The sequence below is a fragment of the Lissotriton helveticus genome, chromosome 1_1 (assembly GCF_964261635.1).
Source record: "Lissotriton helveticus chromosome 1_1, aLisHel1.1, whole genome shotgun sequence".
Classification (NCBI taxonomy): Eukaryota; Metazoa; Chordata; class Amphibia; order Caudata; family Salamandridae; genus Lissotriton; species Lissotriton helveticus.
The window spans coordinates 2003679873-2003704439 of NC_136057.1; positions in this window are offsets into that span (position 1 = coordinate 2003679873).

The following is a 24567-nucleotide window of genomic DNA, read 5'->3' on the forward strand; positions in this document are numbered from 1 at the left end:
TGGGCCAATCCACAGATATTTTACATTCTGTCCATAAATCTGTTGGCACCACTATGTCAAACAACCCATCTAAATCAATCCATAAAACTTTTGACACTTTTACAAATCTGTCTACTTGTCGATAACACTCTACTGGTTTCTCTCTCAATCGGGGGAAATCATTTGTAAATGAGAATATATCTTGCCTACTCCAAGGAACATGTACATATCCTCCTCCAGGAATTTCTCTCATAGGGAATTCAGTTGCCACAGTTTCCTTTTCTCTGATCGGAAAAGCTAAGGTGGATTTGTCACTAATTTCTTCTTTGCCCACTTGACTCTCCATTTACCTACATCACCCCATTTGCGCAACAGCACAATCAGATCTTTTATCTGAACTAGTCTTCCAGCAGTATTCATGTTTTCAATGTCTCTTTCTACAAAATCTACTCGATAAGTCTTCTGCAATGATTTTATTTTTGAAAATTCTGTTCCACATTCACTTGCCACCTCTTCTAGCTGATCATGTATTGTCTTAGCTCTCCATGTTATGCTTTTACATAAAAACATGAGCTCATCATCCTGTTATGTTTTTAATCTGTCTGTCCCGATCGTTCCAATTATTAATTCTTCCATACCTACTTTTAATTTTGCCACATCCAGCACTTTTGATTCCTGCTCTTTTAATTTTAAAGTTTTAATCCATTCACTCAATTCTTTATCTGATGGTCCTACAGATGTTTGCTTTAGATCTATTTTGTCTACACTTCTCTCTGGGGTTGCAGAGTCAGATTCTGCTCCTGTCGGATATCTGCATGACAAACTTTGATTAAAGGTCAATTCTGGTGGATTTACATTTGTATTTCGCCTTATTTCTGACAAATCAGGATAAATGCTCCCTTTTGCTTTCTGTAAACCTTGTTGTAATGGAATTGTTAAACTCAGCTCTTTTATTCTTTCATTCTCAAACACTGGTATTACAGGTCCTATCGCTACTGGAACAGTTACAGCTTCCATATTTTTAGTAAGGTTTTGAATCAGTTCATGTGCAGAACGTTCATAATCTGACATATTTGGTTGCACATCATTTCTTCTTTCAGCACTTAGCACAATTTTATGTGAGTCATTACTCTGTACAGGAGTACCTGTAATTCTTGCTTCTCCTATCGGTGTACTCGGGACATATCTTGTTTCTACTCTCTCAGGGAAATCTCGGAAATTTGATGGTTGTCTTGGCGTTTCATTAACTCTTTCTTCTGCCATTGGGGCATTTGGGGTATTCCATAAAGAACTTGGTTGATATGGTGGCGGTCTCCTATTTAATATTCATTCTAATACAGTATCCTCTGATTCGCTTTCACCATAACCTTGATTCCTTGACTCAACATTCTTTTTCTTTTCTGTGCATTTCCGTCCCTCATATTCTTCTACCAATCTAACTGGATACATGCCATCACACATACTTCCATTCCTCCATCTCCGCATTCTAGTCTCATGTGTTTCTCCCCATAAATCTTGACCCCTACCTCTTGGTCTGATATGCCTGCTCAACCTCTCACTCTCCATTTGACGCATCTCATCTTCCCACTCAACCAGTGCTTCAAATTGAGTTGGTCTAGGTCTCGGTTCAAGTTTCATCATTTTGTCTCTCAAATTTCTTAAAATTGCCAGATCAAATGAACCTCCTTCTGGAAAAGCTAACACACCATCATCCTTGGTATACTGTACCCAATTCTCCAACCAAACACACGTATGGTAACCATATTTCGTTATCATATAAGAAGCAGGCGTCTTCGGTGTAGGAATTATTTTTCCCTCTCTCGTAACTACCTCGTTGTCTTTTACAAACATGTACTTCAGCTTTTTAAACCATGAAGGTTTCTTCTTGTCATCATCATAATAATAGTACGACATTTTCTATAAATTTCCTGCTTTCAAAAGATTGCGCACTCTTCTGTTGCTGCTCCGTAACACCAACCTATCACAGCGCGGTTCGCACTAATGTACCAATTAGAACACGATACGTCACTAAAGTGCTTAACCAATGGCTTTTGCTGCTTTTTGTGATGAACCAATCAGCTCCTACTCTGTCTCGGTCATGTGGACCAATCCCAGCACTACACTTTTGACGTCACCAGCGCTCCGGCTTCTGCAGTGCCGACTGAACCCTCCTTTACAAGGTTTTTTCAAGAAGCCGTATTTACAAGGTATTTTACAAAATCCGTTAGTAACTTACACAAAACAATACCAAATGCCTGTTTCGCTAATAAAGTGATAGATTTCTCAAACACACAAGTATTCTGTAACCAGAGTAGACGACGCTTATCTCCCCAGAATTTTTAGACTCGTTGATAAAATAGCACTACCCTATTTTACCCTTCTATCAGGCAATAACAAACTCGTTTCTCCAGGAAAGCACATACAGAGATCCTTTCCACCTCCTTAGAGATAATCCCAGAGTTTCACCAGAACGCGTATTGCAATTTCATTTACACACGTTCATACGGAAAACCCTATTCATATATACATGAACTCTGTTTTACCAGTAGGCAGCGCTTCTATCTTAATCCACCACAGAATTCCCCTATTTTTAGCAAAAGAGAGTAGCCACTCTCTTTACCCTTCTACCAAGCTCGGGTTAAGTCCTACTATTCTCCCAGCAGTAAGTTTTAATCAGGATACGTAATGATCCCTGTGCTTGAAGGCTAAGATTTCATAGACTGTCCTCACTATACATTTATCCTTTCACAGCTAATGTCCCTAAACAGTGAAATGCAACAATATCACCGCAGTATTCGACAATACTTCTTTTTTGAAACAGACCAAATGCACTGTGCGACATTACTTGCCACACTTCCTCTGCCTGCAGACAGAGGCACTAGCTTCACGCAACACTTGGAAGCCTTTTTAAAACTACATATAACGTAATACGAACACAACAGATGTTAGTCATAAATCTATACATCAAATTGTATATAGTACTTTATACACAAACCTAGCTAATGTCCTTAGCAACCACTACTCTGCTACCAAGATATAACTGCTACAGCGCGGCTCCAGAAATCATTTCTAATCAATACTCACCATTTCCCTGAAACCTTTAAACACACAATCATTTGTCAGTGGGGCCCATAACACTGCACATTTACTCTATTCACTTTCAGTTGGCTTCAGGGCTCTTGGTGAATCGCAATGGAGGAATGCTGTAACATTTGGTGGAGTGTCTAAAACCTATCTAGTCAGTTATTATTTACACCTACAGTATATTACATTTTACCATGGTTTATTCAAACATTTAATTATTCAGACGCACCACCATTGTGGCAATGGATCTGCTAGAAAGAAAATTAGGTGTAGGAAAATCACAAGACCAGCTTTTAAAATTCCATTTTCCCAATTTTATTAAAAGCAAAACTTTATTATATCTGACATTAATGCATTAATTAATTCTTTATTCAGTAAAATCTTAAACTTTATTTCAAAATGATCATTTAATTTAGAGCTCAGGAAAAATCGCGTATTTTAGAAATCAGTTAAAAGTTTAGCAAAGAACAGATAGTTCCAAATTCATTCTCTCCTAACATCCCTAACTAACACCCTCATCTTATCCTTCAGTCCTGCAAAGCAAACAAATAAAGTTCACAAAGAAAAGTTCTTACATCCAGGAGTCAATCTTCAGTCTGGCAGCACTTCGTGTAGAAATCGAAAGAGCGACCCCCTCTAGACGAAACCAGGGGTTTTTATACACTAATTTCCTAACTTAATCTATCTAAAAAGTATCTACTATTCCTTATTTGAATTCTGATTGGACAAATTCGGGGTGGGTGGGCATCTCCTCACCATTACAACATCATTTTCTCAACAATTCAGCAGAAAAATAAAGGGGCTTTGTTTTTGGACAGTCTTTGGCCTAGTCATTTCCTTGAGTGGCAACATCAGGACCTTTTCCCATGATCACAACATTCAAGCGTCCATGTTTGGCACCCATCCTAAGTTCCGGGCAAGGTAACCTTGAACCTCCTCGAGCACAGGCAGTTCACTCTGACTTGCAGGCTTTTGGCGCGCCTGAGCTGTCCAGCTTTTGCTCACAGTTTACCCGGGCAGCCATCTTTCATACAGGCCTCAGAGGCCACTTTTGGAACTATCATAGAAAAAAACACAAATTCATGTTAAATATGGAAATAAAACCCTTCTGTTTACCTCCCACCATACTAATGTTTCCCCATTAGTTGTTACCTAGCAAATAAGCCACACAATAGCGTTTTATACTTACATTTTTGACCACTTCTTAGCACAAAACGTGTACAATAAGCACATTTAAACTGCGTTTGTGTATATCTAGGCTGTGCATTAATTCACAACACGATAACAATACATGTTAGTTAATTTATTGCAACATGCAGGCAAAATTAGTACTCCCGTTTGTAATAAATGTATGCATCTTATACTATTGTTGATTAGTTCACAAAAACATTCCATTAGTAAATGTTAATGTTATGGAACATTGACTTTGAGAGGGGTACACAAAATTTTGTTTTTACCACCTCGCTCCATCAAGCGCACCACTCTGAGGTTTTTTCAGGTGTTTGCCGCCAATAACATGATGTGCGACTACCCTCCGGTGGCAGTTTTTGTGAAAAGCATTTTATCGGTCGCAAACTGTTTGATAGGCCATTTGTGAGAGGTATAGTGCTTCTGACATCTAGGGCCAGATGTACGTAGACTTCAGTTGCAAATTCCTAATAGTGGATTTTTGCGATTTTCTATTAGGAATTTACAAACAGCTATACACAACAGTGTGTTTTACACTGTTTGCGATTCCCAATGTGTCGCCAGGGACCTGCCTCATTAATATTCATGAGGCAGGTCGCAATTTGCGACCCATTGGTAAAAGCCATCACTCACAGGGATGGTGGCCTTCTTTAGTCAGCAGTCTACCATGTCTGTGACTGCTTTTTAAATAAAGCAGTTTTTTGTTTTGAAATGCAGCCCATTTTCATCATTTGCGATTCGGTAATTGCTTAACGAATTGCAAATAGGGCTTTGTACATCTAAAAATGTTTTTTTCAGGTTGCAAACAGCCAGATTCTATGAATTGGGCCGTTTTTGAGTTGAAAAAAGCGTCACCCATCTGGCTCCTTACCATAGGGTAGCTTCAAGAGAGAAACACAATAATTTGGATGGCTGTCCGAATATAGCCATCTAAGAGGCATAGTACATTTACTCCCCCAGCAGGAGCTGTATGTGCGAGCAAGAACACCTATACACATAGACACCCTTGTTCCCTTCAACTCTTGTAACCCGCAGCCATGCCCTCATAGTGCAGCAGGTCAGACCACCACTCTGAGGTTTTTCCAGGTGTTTGCAGACAATAACACAATGTGCGACTGCCCTCCGGTGGCAATTTTTGTGAAAAGCAATTTACCAGTCGCAAACTGCCCAATAGGCTGTTTGCGAGAGGCATAGTGCTTCTGACATCTGGGGCCAGATGTACATAGACTTCTGTTTGCAAATTCCTAATAGTGAATCTTTGCGATTCACTAATAGGATATTGCAAACAGCTATGTACAACAGTGTCTTTTAACCTGTTTGCGATTCCCAATGTGTCGAAGGGACCTGCCTCATTGATATTCATGAGGCAGATTGCAATTTGCGACCCATAGGGAAAGGCTGTCACTCACAGGGATAGTGGTTTGCTGGGTCAGCAAACTACCATGCATGTGACTGCTTTTTAAATTTTTTTTTATTTTTTTTTTTAAATGCAGCCTATTTTCCTTCTTTGCGTTTGACTAGTAGCTTACCGAATCACAAATAGTGCTTTGTACATTTCAAAATGCTTTTTCAAGTCGCAAACGGAGCTGAAAAAGCTTCATACATCTAGACCCTGGACAATCGAGAAGCCTCAAAAGAGAAACGCAATAATTTGGATGGCTGTTCGAATGTACAAACCCACCTAAGATGCAATGTACATTTTCTTCTCCGGCGGGAGTTGTAGGTGCGAGCGAGAACACCTACACACACAGACAGGCTTGTTCCCTTCATCTCTTGTAACCCGCCAGCACGTCCTAATAGAGCAGCAGGTGAGACCGCCACTCTGAGTTTTGTTCAGGTGTTCGCGACCAATAACACGATCTGCGACTGCCCTCTGGTGGCACTTTTTGTGATAGCATGTCCTACCCTGTTGTGCAGCTGTGCATTAAGGCCTGAGACGCTGTTTACACAAACTGACCCTGTGCTGCAGCTGTCAAAGCAAAAGAAAAAAAAATGGCGCTATTTGAAATCTATACAAATGTATCCAGTGATTCCCCTCACACTCAAAATCCTTAGGGTGTAGGACAGAAAGACCGGATCACTGGGTCTATCTAGTCACAGGGGTTTAATTTAGAATTGAGATGGCGACTTAAACCCCCAGCCCATGGATCTCTGCAGCCGCCCGATCTGTCATCAGTTAAACACACGGAATTACGCGGGTCAAATATCAACAGGCATTGACTGCTCTGTTTACGTTTTGGGAGCTAGTATTCCTCAAATACAGGTCCATGCACCAGTCCCTCGGTATAACCATTAGGGGGCAGAATGTGGAATAGGAATGATAGGCCACTGATTCCCTACAAATAGTCCAATGTCTAACGCGGCTCCAAATCTCACTCAATGATTCTCGATGTAATTGGATGTTGAGAGCATGAATGTATTTATCTTGGTCTGATGCCTCAAATAAAGTGGCAAAAGGGGACATTTAAAACAAAATAAAACGAGACACCTGGAATTTTTTTCCTTGTTTTTTGCAGCAAGATATACCATATCAGAGGTGTCGCTGGGCATAGAGAGAGCATTTAACATTTGGTGTTACAGGCAGGGACCGAAAAGTGCTGCAAAAAGGGCATGGGGGAGCCTGAAGATTTCATTCCAGCAAATCGTTTTTCAGTTTTAAGTATCACACACAGAGCTGGCCTTTGCTCAGAGAGTGCAGTAAGTGAAACCAAATTTGGCATCCCCTCCCAAACTTTTCTTTGGGCCCAAGTTGTAAGGAGACTTATGCAGAAAGCCGCAGTGCCACTCTGGAGGTCGATGCCATGAGCGTGGGCCCAGGTCGCACATGCCCAGCTCTGATCACACCCAAAATATATTCATGGGGACGCAGTCCCCTATGAGAACAACTAGGTGAAAGACATCATTACAGTGGCGTAACAAAACTTGAGGGCTCAATCAAGAGCTCTCAGGCCAGTGTACAGTGCTGAGAGGGAGCTGCAGGGGCCAATGTCATGCTACTGGGATGTTGGGTTGGACGAATAGCTTGTGATGTTCCTACAGCAGGCGTCTTCAAACTGGGGGATGAGTCCTCAAGTGATCTGAGGAGGGGGGCAGGTTCTGGCCAACAGAAGAATTATGTTGAAAGCAGTGCTTTGTTTTAGGCGGTGGGGAAAAATTAGCTGCACTCAGCCGCTGTGTAATGGGCGATCACTAGCTTCTTTTGCCATTTATATCCTAGCTGGCAAAAAGGTAGCAGAATTTGACTGCAATGTTTGAATATGTCTTGTGTTTAAATAAGTCGAGACATATTTAAACATTGCCAATTTAATAGAATAATTGTGCCAAATCTGAGGGGGCCCAATGAATTTTATTTCTTTACTGTGCAGGATTAAAAAGTTTGAAGACCACTATCCTACAGTGTGTTGGCTGGCCGAGGTCTTGCTTGCCATGCATGCATAAGCGTGGCCTATGATGAAATAGCGGTGGGAGTGGTGGGTGTTCATTTTGTGGTACAGATTTCCTTTTGGATGTTGTTTAAAATGGCCCAGGGTGTGTCTGGAGCGGTGCCATTAAAGTAAATGACCAGGGACGCGGCTGGTCTATAGAGACAATGAAAGATCGGTGTGTCACTTATCTCTGCAACTGCTGTTGGCCATTGGGATAGGCGGGCTGGGGCTTACCGAAGGAGCAACCATGTTGGAGCGTGTAGTGGGCTTTTACTATTGCTTTTTTCAGACCTGCATGAGTCCAGTCTCCACTGATTTTATCTACGTGGACCCAAGAGAGAAGCAAGGGCGTTTACTGTCAGCTGTGTTATGTACTGGCAGGAGATTGAGGAATTGAAGAAAAGAACCCCGCAGCAGGATTTTACCAATGGCCCAGAAAAGCAAGCAAGTCGGCTCCCCTCGAATCAAGCATTTTGCTTTGCTGCCCCTCCCTACCGTGATCCCTGTCCTACCAGCCTCCAACCGGAGTGCCAGACTGTGCCCGTCTGTCACAGCAGCCACCACAGACTATAGAGGAACACTCCCTCTGAGTTCAACCAGTATAGCTACACCATGTCTCTAATCGGCCCCTTTCCCCCTCATATTATCATGCAAATTAAAGTATGTTTTATTATGTTTATTGTGCAAAATAAATTTTTTCTGATAAAAAAGAGTTTGCAGAGCTTGACTAAAGGAAGATTTTGAACGAGCATGTTATTTTCAGAACTGTCTGAGCTCGAAAAGGACAGTTCTGCACTCAACTTTTCAAGAAACTAAACATTCCAACACAAACAAGGCCTACTGTGTAGACGTGGGCAAGCCACTGTGATGTTTCTAAGTGGGTACAGCTGTTGTCCCGATCATTTAACATTGATCTAACAGGTTCGAATCCAGGCCACAACTCAGCATTCTCTTTTTCCTGGAAAATATCCCTTCGTTCTGTGAATGTTGTGAAGCACGCATATGTCGTTGGGCAAGGTTTGCACTATATAAAACTGCAAAAAATGTAGATTCCACCTGTCACCCATGCTATAATCTCGTCCTCCAAGAATTAAGGGCAAGCATTAATTAACTTTTAAAGTCAGATAATATACCTGTCTAGTGGCTGAATAGTACAGTGTGAAACAGAAAAATCTGGGATCAATCCCAGCTTCCCTGCTTCACAAAATGTTGTAATCCTAGGCAAATAGTTATTTAATGGGGACTCCTTTTAGTTCTTCATCACGCACGAGAAGCACTTTGAAATACTAGCCTACAATGTTTCCCCAACTATAATAAGAGTCTAATCCAACAAATGGGTATGCTTCACCTCTGACTTGCTTTTAAGTGCACCGAGCGCTCAGACCAGAGTACTGTGCTGAGGGCCCCCCTGCAGCTGGGGCCACCCGCAACATGGGAATGCGGTGGGCCTGTGTTACACCCCTGGCTGTATCGCCGACAGAGCCTAGAAGGACAACTCCACAAAAGGAGCCATTGTATTTCCAAACCAGAAATGAGGAAGTACAGGACAGAAACCACCAGCAGGGCAGCCTTCTCAGGTATGCACCAAGGATATCGGACAACACACCCGCTGGCATCACACCCCTCCTTACTCTCCTTCAATTAAAAAAAAATTAAGACAAATCACTTTGGAGAACATATCACCCTCCTCTTGGGTCCCCACTTTCTCTCAAACCAAAGGGAACCCTTCTTTATTGGTAGCACTTTATTTGACACAGAAAGAAAAGAGATTATTACAGAGGACATTAAACACGGACAGAAAATGGGGAGATGCTGATGTACACAATGTAGCGTGAGAAAGGTTGGAAGCATCTTTTAAAGAATATGCACTTTAATTAAGATGCAGATAAAATTGATATCAGACTGCAAAGCTGTGCAGGACAGAGAGAATGTGCTTGTACAAGCACCATTATAACACATATGGGGGGTTGTAGAAATGCACTTTAATGCAAGGAGACCCAACTGGCACATGGTTTGCCTTTAATACACAGTGAAGATGGACTTCTTGGCTGACTATACTTTATCAATTACTTTGGAAAAGGTTTCCATAAAGAGTCTGCACTTTAACATGAACATTAACACTGGTTAAAGCTCCAAATGTCTAAGACTGCACTTTCACATGACTTATGGCTGTTTTTCAGACTACGTTATGTAAAATAGAAGAAGCTTGTACAACTATGATCCAGTTGTGCTGGAACAATTTTCAGAGTGGGTGTAAATGTAAATGTACAGGAATTTATATAGCGCAAATCACCAAGCGGTTTCTAAGCGCTTGCTTAGGGAACCCGTCCTGGTATTCCCCTGTGAGATAACCCCGGCAGGGTATCCGCAAGGTGAAAGCCAGGCATCCCACCGCGAGGGGCCGTTGTGGAGATTAAGCAAGCTATTGCCCAGAGTCGCAGAGTGTGAACCCATGAATCAAGTAGGCACCGGAGCAAGAATTGTCGAGTCCATGGACATTTTAGGACTCAAGACCCCGCCGAGCCGGGAATTGAACCCTGGTCCCGGGCTGACCTCTGCTTCCAGGTCTGCCTCCTCTAACCAGTGAGCCACACTTCTCCACGGTGTGCTGCCAGCAGTGTTTCATCTCTGAAGTCAATGATATTGTGAAAAAGCCAAGCGCCACGCAAGTATTACAAATTAGCCATAGACATTCAGCAGTAGAGTGGGAAGGGTGTGGTATGTTGTCGCTGGTGCATTTTAAAGCACAATGTCACAAATATATCATTAAAGTATTGTGTGGTAGCGGACTGCCATTTACGGATCGCACATTTTCCATTGAAACAGCCACAAAATTCCCACTGATATGCAGTCTTCCACACAAACAAAGGATAATGTGTGGGTTTAAGCAAATATCTATCACTATCCTTCTCAATCCAAATAACTAACGTTTTCACCACTTAAATTACTTTCAAATTTCACTATACAAATTCACCAGTAATCCTTGAGGCGTTCCAGAATAGCATGCTACTCACCAAAAAGCGGTTTGACGCATAGTATGGGGTAGTAAACGCTATATAAATGCAATGACAATTTGCACATTAAGTATTTGAGTGGCTTCAATCGTAATGAAATATGTTTCCATCACACTTCCAAATTCCGAAACAATTTGCTCCAATTGTGCTTTACTGCTGAAACAAATATTTGTACAAGTTCATTTATATAAATTTTAATATTGTTGGTAGAAAAATCTGACATCCTACAGACTTCCGTTCACTCTCCCTGTTCCCCAGCAAGATGTGTCAGATGGTTCACTTTATAAAATCCTCTAACGTTACCAGTCAGAGAAAGAAAAGTGAATAGTAGTGTCCGTGATAAAAGTGTAACGCGCTATTTTTGCTAGTAAACAGACAGAGTGCTATTTGAAGTTATTGGCTGCTGAGAGTTTCAGAATGTCACAATGAGGCGGCGATTCTTAAGAAACTGCTAAACAACACAGCAGAAAAAAAACTCTACTGGGAAATGTGTAAAATCGGGTTTCCCGCAGGCCGGATCATTTCTTAAACGCAAAACTCCCACGGACCAATCCTGCCTAGGCTTGGACGCAGACTCACCTGACTCGAGGGCTGGGCCTGCCCTGGCCTGGTCTCTGCAGCTTCAGGTAGGCGCGAGCGGGCCGGGCAACAGCAGAGAAGAGAAGGCTAGTCAGGTATGACCCAGGCCTGGAAATAATGTAAATTATGGTCAGCGACGGACCTCGGATGGTCCTTCTCAGCATAGTGTGGCGGCTGGGTCTGACCTGGGATCGTATCTTGGCTTACGCGCACTTTTAATTGCGCGCTCTACATGACCAGTATTCAAGTTCATTGGTCACGACAGCAGACCCTGTCCCAACCTGACAACCGCGCAGGCGTGTCGCCCAGCAGCCAGGGCGTGCGGCGTGCACATGGGGCGCTAACTGCACCATTTAATTAACAAGAGGCCGCTGGCCGTGATGTGCGCGCAGCGAAATATTCAATTTATGGGGAGGCCCAACGTGCGAAACTGTGCGCACCATTCAATTCATGATTGAACTTCAATCATGAATTAAATGGTGCGCGCACAGACTTGAGGCTTCCTTGCTGGCTCCACTGAGTGAGGGCCCGGGGGCGCCTGGAGCACGAGGGCCCCCCCCCCGCACCGCGTGGGCTGCGGGGGCCTGTGTTACGTCCCTGTATCATTAGAACTATGATACCTTTCGACCCATAGCCATCTCAAAATGCATCCCTACTCCTGGACCCAGTGAACTGATGGGATTGCAGTAAGATGGCTCAATGGACTGACTACCAGCTCAGAGAGCTGCAAGTTCTAGCTTTTAACCCTGGCCTGGTTTACCCAGCTTTTCATCCCTTGAGAACTGCAGCATACGAAAAACTAATCTGGCTCATAATTACAGGTATGCAAAATTCACATAATTTCCTCACACAAAAGTTTGTAAAAATGACTCTAAATTATGCAAAATGGGAATGTGACATTAAGCGCTACATTGTAATGCTGTGAGGCATATTAGCAAGGAGTTGCGATATTTATCACAAACACGCTTAGCGTGTTTTTTTTATTGTTGTCTCGCTGGATATGTTAGTGGAGATTACATGCTATTAGCAAAGTTTTTCTCCATTGTGCTACAATATCCAGCGATAGCGGCGAAATGCATGAATATCGCTGGAAATCCAGCGATATTCACACATTAAAGCCAATAGGGGCTTAACCTGAAAATCCACCTCCCATTGAATATACAGGTAAGTCATCCTATTAGCAGGCGTTAGATTCTAGCGATAATCGCGTTTAGTGCAAATTTTTTTATCGCTAAGCCTGCGTTGCTAATAGGCGATAGCTGTGTTAGCAGTTTGAAAGTGGAAGGATGCACACCAATGTTCATCAACGTACTCAAAATTGTATTTCTTTTTCTTGTCTTTTTTTCACGCTTGCGTGCTGACTGGACCTGTGCCTCACCTCAAAGCACGTTTTTACATAGTTCAAAACATTTGCAGCGTCGTGGCGCTCCAATTCCAATCGCACAGCTTAAAGCAATAATTGCAACATTCCTCTTATTTTCAATCCATGTTTATTCCACTTTTATCCTTGCTTAATCAGACTTTGCCACACAGTACACAATTGGACTGATGAGAGTCCCAATTTTTCAAATGAAACAATTATGCCCATTCAGGCCTTTTACTGCTCCACGTAGGTACATTTAATTCACAATAGGCAGCTCTGCTTTTAAAACATCCAATGCATTTCGGGCATTTTTAAGCCCTTCGTCAGGGATAGCTGTCAAATTAAAACAAAGAACCTCTGTTAATGTCTTTTGTACTCATAGCCTTAATGGATAGCTGTGTTAGCGACTGCTTTCAGTCGCTAACAGTTTGGGTACACCCACTTTGCATGTCATTAGCGATAAATATTGCTGACATGTAAAGCGGACCCCAAACCGGTCGCTATCGCCTAAAAGCTGTCGCTAACTGCTGTTAGCGACAGCTTACTGATAGAGCAATAAAAATATCGCCGCTTTAGCGGGAAAAAGTACCGCTAAAGCAGTGATATTGCCCTTACTAATATGCCCCTAAATTCGGCCTTGCATCTATTTTGGACAAGAGGGCACAGTACACACTAAAAATAGCGGGATCAGGCATTAGTGTCATGAACAAAGGTCACTCATGTCCAGGCCATTCTCGTTGTCCTTATGCTCCCACAGTAGGATTTTTAACTTACGTGACCAGGATTAATGTGTACTTTTATGAATTTCATGTAACAAGCACAATGTGCAATGCTGGAAATTATGCAAGATTACACCAGTGTAACAAAAATTCACCATGGCCTGGTCACAATAGTGCCTCTCTTCAAGTGCCTAAACATAATTAATTTTATGGCTAGTGTTATATGAATTGTTATTGTTTTAAATACACAACCCCACATTCTGCAGCATCCACTAAGCTGCCAGATTTCCATGACATGTTTTAAATCAGTTTGAATTAAGACTATCTTAAAAATTGTGACATAAATCATCTTTTAAAAGAAAATCACTCACACTGAGCTTTGACTTAAAGAATTTGTGCTGCACACGTGGGATTACATATATGTTGTATTCTGGAACACTGCTGGCCTGGCTAGCAAAATAGAGGACAAGGCCTGGCTGAAGTTTATCAAGCAATGCACCATATGCTGCTTTCAGGAAACATGGGACTTTGAGGGAATTAGTATGAATGGGATTCTTGACATCAGCACTCAGGCTGTCCACCTTAGGAAGGGGCGGCCCTCAGAGAGTCATACTGTGTGGGTGTCTTGCAAATGGAAATGTAGGATAGAGCAATTGGGGGCACCTAAATTGTCATCTAATGTACAATATGTGAGGATCTGGTTTATGGGCTCGAAGGTGGTGTGGTTGACATATTGACTGTATATATCCCACCCAGGTGGTCTCCAGAGGCCAACGCAATATGGGAGAACTATGAGTCTTATTTTAAACAAAGTGCTGCAGCACAGCACCTCAAACCCTTTGACTGAGCCACACTGCGGCAATTAAAGCATAATATTTACAACAATATGTCACATCCTTGTGCATTCCCCTGCAATGGTGCACAATTGGCTGCCATGTACCATGCAGGCACCCTTGCACCATGGTGCAAGGGTGCCTGCATTGCGGGGAGATTGTTTCTGTGCAGGAAAGGGTACCTTCCTACACAAAAACAATAACGTAAAAAATAAAAAGAGTTTTTTTCCTCTTCCTATGTGTGCTGCAGAATGAAGCCCTACTCGATCAAGCATTAGCAATGCAATAGGTCTCACATTTACTTGAGTTTGAGCTATTGGCATTGTAAATGACAATGCCTTTTATTTATGTTTTGGTTTTTAAAACAAATAAATAAAAGGGATTGTTATTTACAATGCCAATAGCTCAAACTCAAGTAAATGCGAGACCTATTGCTTTGCAAATGCCTGTTTCTTTTGTGTTGAGCACTCAATGAGTGCATGTTTTCAAGCTGTCTCCCTTGTGTACTTCACTCCCTGTGTTTCTCTCTGTCCCCCGCCCCTCTCCCTGTTGTGCTCACCCATGTGCTTGTTCCCATTACCTCTACCCTACTGACGTTCCTTTGTTGCTTCCATGTTCGTCCCCCCACCCCTCCTTGTGTTGCTCCTGCAATGGTTCCCCCTGGCATTCCCATGTCGCTTTTGCATCCTATTCACCTAGCCCAGGGCCGGACTGAGAACCAAAACCGGCCCTGGCACAGTGCTCGGCCGCCCTCTCCCCCCCCCCTAGAGGGGGGCTGGGAGAGGGGGGCTTTGGGGGTGCGAACGCGCTCATTGCCAGGGCGGGTTTTCGGCCGATTTTGTTACAGGGCCGTTTTTGCAGCAACGCTGCAAAAACGGCCCTGTAACAAAAACGGCCACCAGGGGCCCAAAACCGGCCCCCACCCGCGCGGCGCACCGGGGGATTGCCCAGTGCCCGCAACGGCCAGTCCGGGCCTGACCTAGCCCCATATTGCTTCGTCCCCTCATTGATTTCGTTTGCTACCTGTTCACTTTAAAAAGCAAACAAACAAAAAAAGTTTGCGTGCTTTTTTCCTTCAGTTATTCATCCAACTCTTATCAGTGAAAATAATACCAGAGTCATTTAGGTGCAAGCATACGTTGGGCACGCTTACAAAATTATGTGGGTGCCGCCATCTAAGGATTTTTTTTATATATATATGCTTTCGCCACACTGGAAAGCATCCAGGATTCTGTGCAGCGCGGCAAAAAACTATTGGCAAGCAGATAGGTCACAATAGCGAGACATACTGGCTTTGCCAACGCTTGATAGTTTGGAAAATCTGTTCACTAACTTGGGCACAATCTTTAGCCTCTGTGCATACATCCGAATGTGAGCAGCTCCTACTAGTCCAAAAGAAAAACCGATTATTGGCATAGCAAGCAAGGCAGGAAATGGCAAAAATAAATACAACTAAACCATAACTTCCAACTGCAGCCAGCCCATCCTGTGGTAAACACCTATTCTAGCCCTAGTGTTTCACTATTTTTCACGAGGATAATCTTTACAGATCTGTCGGACAGAAAGTATATCTGCCACTGAAACTGAAAAGGGACTCCAGTAAGTGCTTGAACAGTCGGAGTTTTTTGTTCCAGCAGTCAATAAAAATAGTATCTTCTAGCTGCATAACTGTAAGCACATGTAATTCAGCGCCAAGAAAAACCACGGATGAAAAAACACACGTTATGTCAATACGATGCATTAATACTTCAAGCTTTGAGAGGTGCAAAGCTCCATAAGCCTATCAACAACGTGAAGAGGTCAACCCAGGAGCAGATACACTGCAAAGAAGGTTCACCACGTCCTCTTGAAGGCTTGGCCTCAGAGGGAGAGGCACACGCACCCTTTCCAACTAAGCTGGACCTAAAAAGGTAGGAAAATGTAAAAGTTACACAAAGAAATACAAATTCCATACTGTCAGTACAGATGTTAAGGAAATATTAGATGTATAAATACAGGCATAAATATAAAGGTATACAATCTATTCAATATGTATGTGTACATCCATTTTTTAGGTGTGATGATAAATCGATAACTTCATTTAAAATACATAGAATCATATACGTTTATATGAACATAAATATGTGCATGTGCAGGTATCCACATACGTGCACACAAATAAGGTGTCCCACTGTCTAGCTGTAATGGGTGGGTAGGAAGGTATCTGAGCATTCAGACAGGTAGGTGTAGAGGTAGTTTGATGAGGGGACAGATTGATAAGCAGATAGTTCAAACCGTCAACGTATGAATACCTAGAGGATAGATAGACAGACAGATAAATAGATAGATAGATAGATAGATAGATAGATAGATAGATAGATAGATAGATAGATAGATAGATAGATAGATAGATCCTAAGTAAGGGGGTCAGACACACTAACAGACTGACTAATTGGTGGACGGACAGACAAAAGGACAGACGGATCAATAGCGAACAGTTCTAATTGAAATGCATACAGATAGGTAAATACAATAATAGAGCGTTACACAGAAAGATGGTGGCCATGTTTGTTGGTGGTTGACTGGTAGGCGTACAGGTTGATATACAGGTATATAGACACGTCGCGACAGGATTAATATATGCAGTATGATAAATCATCATTGTCTAGCTATACGTTGTCTACAATGGGAGCCCGTGAACGATTGGAGACATTAAAGAAACTTACCGCGGCAGCAGACACTCTAGTGCTTTATGTGCCCGGCAGCCGTGCACAGATGGAGTGTGATCCCCAGCAAGAGTCTAGAGAGTTGGACAGCGTGCAACCCCCGCGAGCCCTGGGGACCCCTGCACCAGAATCAGGGGATGAGGATCACTCAAAGATGGCACAAGAGCACATGCGTACTATGAGCTGGGAATCAGTGGAGTGAGCCTTGGCTTCCGCATCTGTGGACGCCAGATTCAAGGTTGACCCACGCGAAACAGCCCCTTCCTATTCTGAAACAACTCCCACATGCTCTGAAACTATCACTCCCGATATGAACCCCCAAACATAGCCATCGGATCCAATCTCAAATCGATTCCAAAGAGACCCTTTTGACCCTACCCTGTCCCAGCCGGGACAAGGGCAGGGCTGGGGGATGGCGGAGTGGGCGCGTGCCAGGCCACTGCTGGGGTGAGCATCAAATACTGGCCTCCACTCACAGAAGGTAGACCAAGATCACACAGCTGTTAGCCAGTGCTGGCATGTGTACCGGCACTGCCTTCCAGTGCCGCGCATTTCAGCACAGATCAAAAACCACAGCACCCAACATCTCATCTTGTACTTTTGCAATATCTGCCGGCTGCCGATGCTCAAAGTAACGGCCACGTCACCTCACTTGTGCGTGCCCCGTATATGCAATTCCTGTTACTGTGCAGCTGCTCAGATAAGGAAGAAGGCAAAACACATCTAGAACATATTTGTAGATTTAAAGATTTAGAAAGTAAAAATCTAGATGGCATACCAGGCCTGGGTTCAAATCACACCCCGACGCCTTCAAAAATGGTGTGAATTCCCCGTGCCTCTGTCACCTCGAGTCATTTGACAAAACTCAACCAAGAAGGATAGATTGCTGAATAGATGTTTGTGTTTAGGATGTGCCTGATACTGTTCAAACCTTGAATTTACTGTCAGTAGGTAGAAGGCCTACTTATTTATTTTATTTTTTACAGTGAGTGGAATTAGCAAGTGAATTGACTAGGATCTCTCAATTAGATCATGAGGAGACGCCAAGTATTCCAACCTAAGTCTCCTGGACAGTTTGTTCCCATTCGCCACCCAAATGTTGTACATCTTCAGAAACAAAAACGAGTGGTGCGCGCCTACCACAGAGGAGCATGGGGGGGAACGCGGCAGCGGCAGCGAGGCGAACGCGCGCTGCTGCGCGGGCTGGCCACCATTGGGAATGGACATTGTCCCGCCTTTGCCCATTCGCCCAATTTATTAAAAAAAACACGCGAAGCCCAATGGCAGCAGCGAGAGCAAAACCACACGCACAAGCATGTGGTTAGCTTTCAAACCCCCTTACAAGAGGTCTCGTGCTGCGCGGGCAGTGTTGCGCACTGCAACGCTAGGCGCGAGACCTAAAAAGAAAAAAAAAGGAGAAATGTAGGCATTTCTCCTCATTGTACCTTGATACGCCACCCCTGGCGTAGCATTCTGAAGCATTTCCAGGTTTATGAATTCTTGTAAATCTGGAAATACGGCAGAATGCATGGGTGTTGCATGGGAACACCCACAGCAACACCCATGTCACACCCCTTACCCGCAAAGTTTTTCGTGGGAAGGGGCCATATTTACAAGGACAGGAAATGCCACGCTGGGTGGCTTTAGGTGTCCTTGTAAACATGGGGCCAGGCGGATGCGCCAACAGTGCATCACAAAAAGTGACGCACCAGTGGTGCAAGGGGCTTGTAAATAAGCTGCTTTGTTTCTTATATAGTTAGTATGTGGGAGGAGGTGGCTAACTGTGAGCTAATAAAGGAGAGCAAAAGGGGGAAGTACTTGCTATTGATCCGTGGAGATTTCAACACGCAACAATCCAATGTGATCACTAATAGCGAGGTATTAATGGAAGACCGTTGTTTAGGTATTCCTGTAACAGCTATGATATTTTGCATTTTATTAATGGTCGCACTCCCTCAGATACTTCTGCTATGGTGACATTTGATGATGAGAGAAGCCTGAAATTAATTGACTATGTTCTAGTCAATATATAGGGGTGGGAATGTGTGCATTATTGATTGTCGTCAGGAGGGTGGAGAGTGATCATGACCCTGTGGCACTCTGCTTGAAACTGTGATTGAGGTTGTGTGTTAGTGCGACAAATTCACAGGAGGGGAGTTACAGGCATGTGATCGCCCCATCCAATTGCAGAAGGAGAATAAGATGGAGCGAGTGAGAAATATCAACTTGAACTCCCACAGCTGGATTCTATACTGGTTAAGTACGGTCCCACATTCGTGTATTCCCTGATCGCCGACAACTGGGAAATCTTAGCAGCCTAGGATGGAATGGTGAAGCAGCTGAAGGCTTTGCGGTCTAAGCCCACTGGATGTAAAACCGCTGGCTCAATTGGATGGAGATGGAGCGCGGGGTTTAACTGGTTTGACGAAGGATGCCATAGAATGGAGGGAGTTGTCTCATCTGCCCTACTGCGACGACACTGCAGTCCCCAGAGTAAATTGTGCGGACTGGTCATTTTAGAAATTTATATAGTGCCAACCCCGTAGGCCCGTCCAGTACCGAGACAACCCATGATAGCCTTTGTATTGGGCCCTATGCAACTGTTATCCTTGCACCAGAGGTGGAAAGAGCACTGAAAGAAATGATACTGAGGCCATCTTCCAGTTTTAAGTGGAACCCTATGATCGAAGGTGTACCCTTAGAAATCATTAAGCAGTTTGACTACTTGGATATTTGCTTCTCATAGAATCTACCCTGGGGTAATCAGATACAGAAGGCAACATTAGTCCTGAGACAAATGTGAGGTTTTGAAGTTCAGGCATAAATCCGATGCTAGAAGTATTAATGGCATTTTGTAAATATATAAGCAAAGTGCAGTGACAGCAATTTATGGGTCAGAGCTCTGGGGGTATGCCATTGTGCGATCACTCAAAGTAGCTCAGATTAACTTTTTAAGAGCTCCGTTGAGGTTGCGACTGGGTACCTCGCACTTTTTGCGGAGCTACATTTTACCTCAATATCGGAAATTGCAGCTCTGAGGCCAGTTCTAAACTGGGTGAGGCTGATAAAAAAATCCTAAGGCAGCAACATATTTAAAACCCTAGAAGAAGTTTCCTCCAGCAATATAACTTCAGCAATGACGCTGGGGAAGCACATTGTCGTCTCATTTACAGAATATTTTAAACAAGCTGCAGACGGTGTCCCTATGCACAGCCCCAGTACAGTTAAGCAGGAGACTGCTGATCTGATTAAAGAACAGTATCGCAAACACATGCAGACAAGCAAAAGCCTTATGGTGAGGCCAGGTTTGATTCCGTGTAAATACTTTAGTAACGTCTACAGATCTCCTTCCACTGAGTATTTGACGTGCTATATATTGAAGAGAACGCAGTATGTAAAATATAGGCTCGGTATCCTGCCGACTCGGAACTATCTAACTCGAATCCACAGGCTTGCTGTTGGATCTGATCATTGCGATTGTAGCTTTGGAAGGACAGATAACTTAACCCACTTTATCTTGTTCTGTAATGAATATCATTCTACATGGCAGCGATGGCTTCTCCCCCGTCTCACATTTTAGGAGTTAGATGTGTTAAATCGGCACTGGCATTGTGCATTAGGCCGGATGACATGTATGTGGTAACTCTGTAGCATCATTTCTATGGGTTACTGGCCTCGCTTGAAAGAGCTGCCACAATGCTAGGTATCAATTTAGCCAGATAATCTAAGAGGTTCTACACATTCTTCATCACGCACTGTGCTGCTAGCCCTTGTTTAAATTGTATGCTCCCTCAATGTTCCTCTATACTTGAAATCTTATATATTTGGCAAAGTGACTGATTGCTTTTATTGGGATGGAATATAGGGGCATATTAGCAAGGGCAATATCGCCGCTTTAGCTGGACTTTTTCCCTCTAAAGCTGCGATATGTTTATCGCCCTATCAGCAAGCTGTCGCTAACAGCAGTTAGCGACAGATTTTAGGCGATAGCGACCGATTTGGGGCCCGCTTTGCATGTCAGTGATATTTATCGCTAATGACATGCAAAGTGGGCGTACCCAAACTGTTAGCGACTGAAAGCAGTCGCTAACACAGCTATCGCCTATTAGCAACGCAGGCTTAGCGATAAAAAAAGTCAAGCTACCCTGGCTGAAGACGGCTGATAGCCAGAAACTGGTCCTAGGATGCTTGATTCCAGTCCAGGGAAGACATGCCTCGGCAGTTCGGGTTGGACTGTTCCCATGAGGCACAGGGTCAAGACTGATTTGCATATGGCCATGTCTGAACTGGGGTGGCTTGGTGAGCAAAATAACGATGGATTAAACCCAGATCTGTGACTGGGGGTGAATGTTTTGCCATTGTGCAACATTCCGTCCATCATCTTGTGTGTTTTGCTGTTCACCTTATGTGGGAAGGGTATGCCCAGACGTGGGTCCCGTGCTCACTACGCCACTGGAGTCAAGCTATCTTGGCTGAAGACGGCTGATAGCCAGAAACCGGTCCTAGGATGCTTGATTCCAGTCCAGGGAAGACAGGGAGCAAAATAACGATGGACTAATCCCAGATCTGTGACTGGGGGTGACTGTTTTGCCATTGTGCAACATTCCGTCCATCATCTTGTGTGTTTTGACATTGGCGTTAATGCGTGAATATTGCTGGATTTCTAGGGATGCTCCTGCATTTCGCCGCTATCGCTGAATATTTTAGCACAATGGAGAAAAACATTGCTAATAGCATGTTTTCTCGGCTAACGTATACAGCGATAGCCAGCGATAAAAAAAAACACGCTAAGCGGGTATTGCGATAAATATCGCAAATCCTTGCTAATATGCCCCATAGTGTCTAGATGCTTTTATGATATGTAGCTGATAGTATTGCACGTTCTAATTGGGCAATACACCTTTGACAGAATTGTATACCTTTTAGTGTTTTTCTGCATTTGCACTTTTATATATTTGATGAAATTTTCAACTGTTTCACTGGAATGGAATGTTGCTTCTAAATGTTACTGTGTCACCTATCTGAGTGCATTGAACATGTTTTTAAGAAATACGTTTTGCACTCTTATTGTCTTTAAATCACAGTTTTAACTATTGTAAGGCTGGCAGCTGAAACAATAAAATAAAATTAATACATTTGTACACTTCCCCTCTTTATCTTTTTTCGGTGAGGGGGTGAAGGTGTACTCCATTAGCATTGCTCCCATTTAGCATTTCATCAGTTAGCATTTCTTCCAATACCTATCAATATCCTTTTAGCAAATTAAATACAAATACTCTCATTAGCCACATCAAGGTTTTGCTTAATGAAGTTATAACGCAAGTGCTGCAAATTTACAGCCCTTAGAAATTACAGAAGTGTAGTAATAAGAGCTGTATAAAAAATCAACATAACACGTTTTTCAGGCTCATAGGTCCCGTAACTCACTCAGAGCTGTACCCCCTAGAATTTGTGCTAATCACCTTGGATTGCTTTTACAATATGTCAGTCCACTTTCTAACTTTATTTTCTTTTGGGTAGGGGTGGGGCAAGGCGGGTGTACTCCATTAGCATTTCCCGTCACTGTTTATATTTTTGAAGCAACTTACTGCTGTAAAACTGGTATTACATATATAGAGACCTTAGGAACGACAGAAGTGCTGTGTGAAACGGTATAATAAAACAAATTATTATTACACTGAAAACCAAATACAAAAAAATTTCTTTGAATAAACCTCAAAGTGCATGTTCATTTTTAGGTCACATGAAAAACTAAAACTATAATATCACTTGTAGGTATGACTCATCTTTCCACAATGGAATAGTATAGGAACAAATGTCTATGGTGCAGGTTGTGATGCCTTTTATTGTACCAGAAAGAAAGTTAAAAGATTATAATTGGTATTGTAAATGTATTTATATAGTGCTTACGACCCGACGAAGCAGTAAAGTGTTTTTTTAGGCGGTTAGTATGCTGCTCTGTAACCCAATATTAGTAGTTAGTACAATTTTTTCTTTTGTTTATTCGTGTGCAGTAGTTGTGTTAGGATTGTGCTCTTGATTTCTTATGTGTTTAGTAGAGTTTGAGTAGGGAAAGAATACGAGTAGTGGATTTGAATAGGGGGAAGTAGTGAGTTCATTTTGTAAGTAATGGTCTTGTGTGCTGGTTAGTTGGGTAGCATGACTAAAAGGCGTTGTGAAATATTGCGAAGGATGTTTGGGAGTTTGTAGTATTCAGGTTTGGGATGAGTTAGAGGGATTAGGGATGGGAAGGATCGAAGGGTTGATTTATAATAATAAAATGTAAATAATGCATATACATATATATATATATATACACACACACACACACACACACACAAACACACAATGCTTTTTTCTAACAGATTTGTATTAAATTTGACAAAATGATACAAACACTGTAGTGTAAGGTTGCTTTCATGTCAGTATACAAAAGAAAGTGCAGACACACACACAATGCTTCTTGGTGTTTTATTTGCTTGATTAAACCCCTCTATGTCAATACCCATATGTACATTAAAACACATTATAGAGATAGAATTATGAGGAGGAAAGCCATTCTTGAGCATAGGTTCCTTTGTTGAATGTATTTTTTGATTTTCTTTCTGATGAAGAGTAGTCCTTTACCATGTATTGCATTATGTTTGATACATAGCAACTTGAAAGAGGATCTTCTGGCAACTGGTAACCTGTATAGCTCCCTCAAGGCAGGAGAGATGAATACTTGTGGCTTAATATGTAAGAGGAGTCTAGCTGCAGCGTTCTGAATTTTTGGGTCTTCTCATAGTTGACAAAGTTGAGCCGTGATACAGACCATTAGCGTAGTCCAATTTTAATAGGACAAGGGAGATGGTAGCTGGAACCTTAGTGGGGATGCTAGTCGTGGAAAGCTGTGTCACAACGTTTTCAGTGTGAGAAAGCTTGATTTGGCTACCTTATCCACTTGTACATTCATTGACAGCTTTGGCATCCATGGTAATTCCAAAGTTTTTTACCTCCTTAGATATTTTTTGTGATGGTTATAGATTGTCAGGCCTGGCACAGAGAGGCTCGTAAGGTTTCCAATCTTCACAGGTGAATATCTTGATTTTGGAGGCATTCAGTTTGAGGTGTCTCCATGTCATCAACTGGTCAACGGCCAAAGGCAATGGAAAAGTTTTGATGTTTTAATGTCCTTTGGTATTTCCAATTTTAGAAGTATCTGGGTGTCATATGCATAGTTATTACAGATGATATCAAACCAGTGATCACATCTGGTAGTGATTTCATACAGATGTTGAAAAGCATGGGTGAGATGAATGAGCCTTGAGGGACTCCTGCTTTTATGTTGTACGGTTTAGAAGAGAAGCGGGGTATGAATAATATGATCCAAATGAGAGCTATGTCTTTTATTTTGGCTTCCTCAAGTCTTTGGATGAGTGTATAATAATCCACGGTGTCAAAGGCAGCTGAAAGGTCCAAGAGAAGAAAGGAAGCAACTCTGATCTGGTCCACTATGTTCTTAAGGTTATGCCAGATAGATATTAGGAGATTAGGGCTGATGTACTACTTCTTCCTGAATAAAAACTAGTTTGATAGACATAAAGGGCCCGATGTACCGATTCTTAAATACCAAATTTTACCGATTCGGTATTTAGGAATTGGTAAATATGATGTAGGTAAAAAATTGGTACAATTT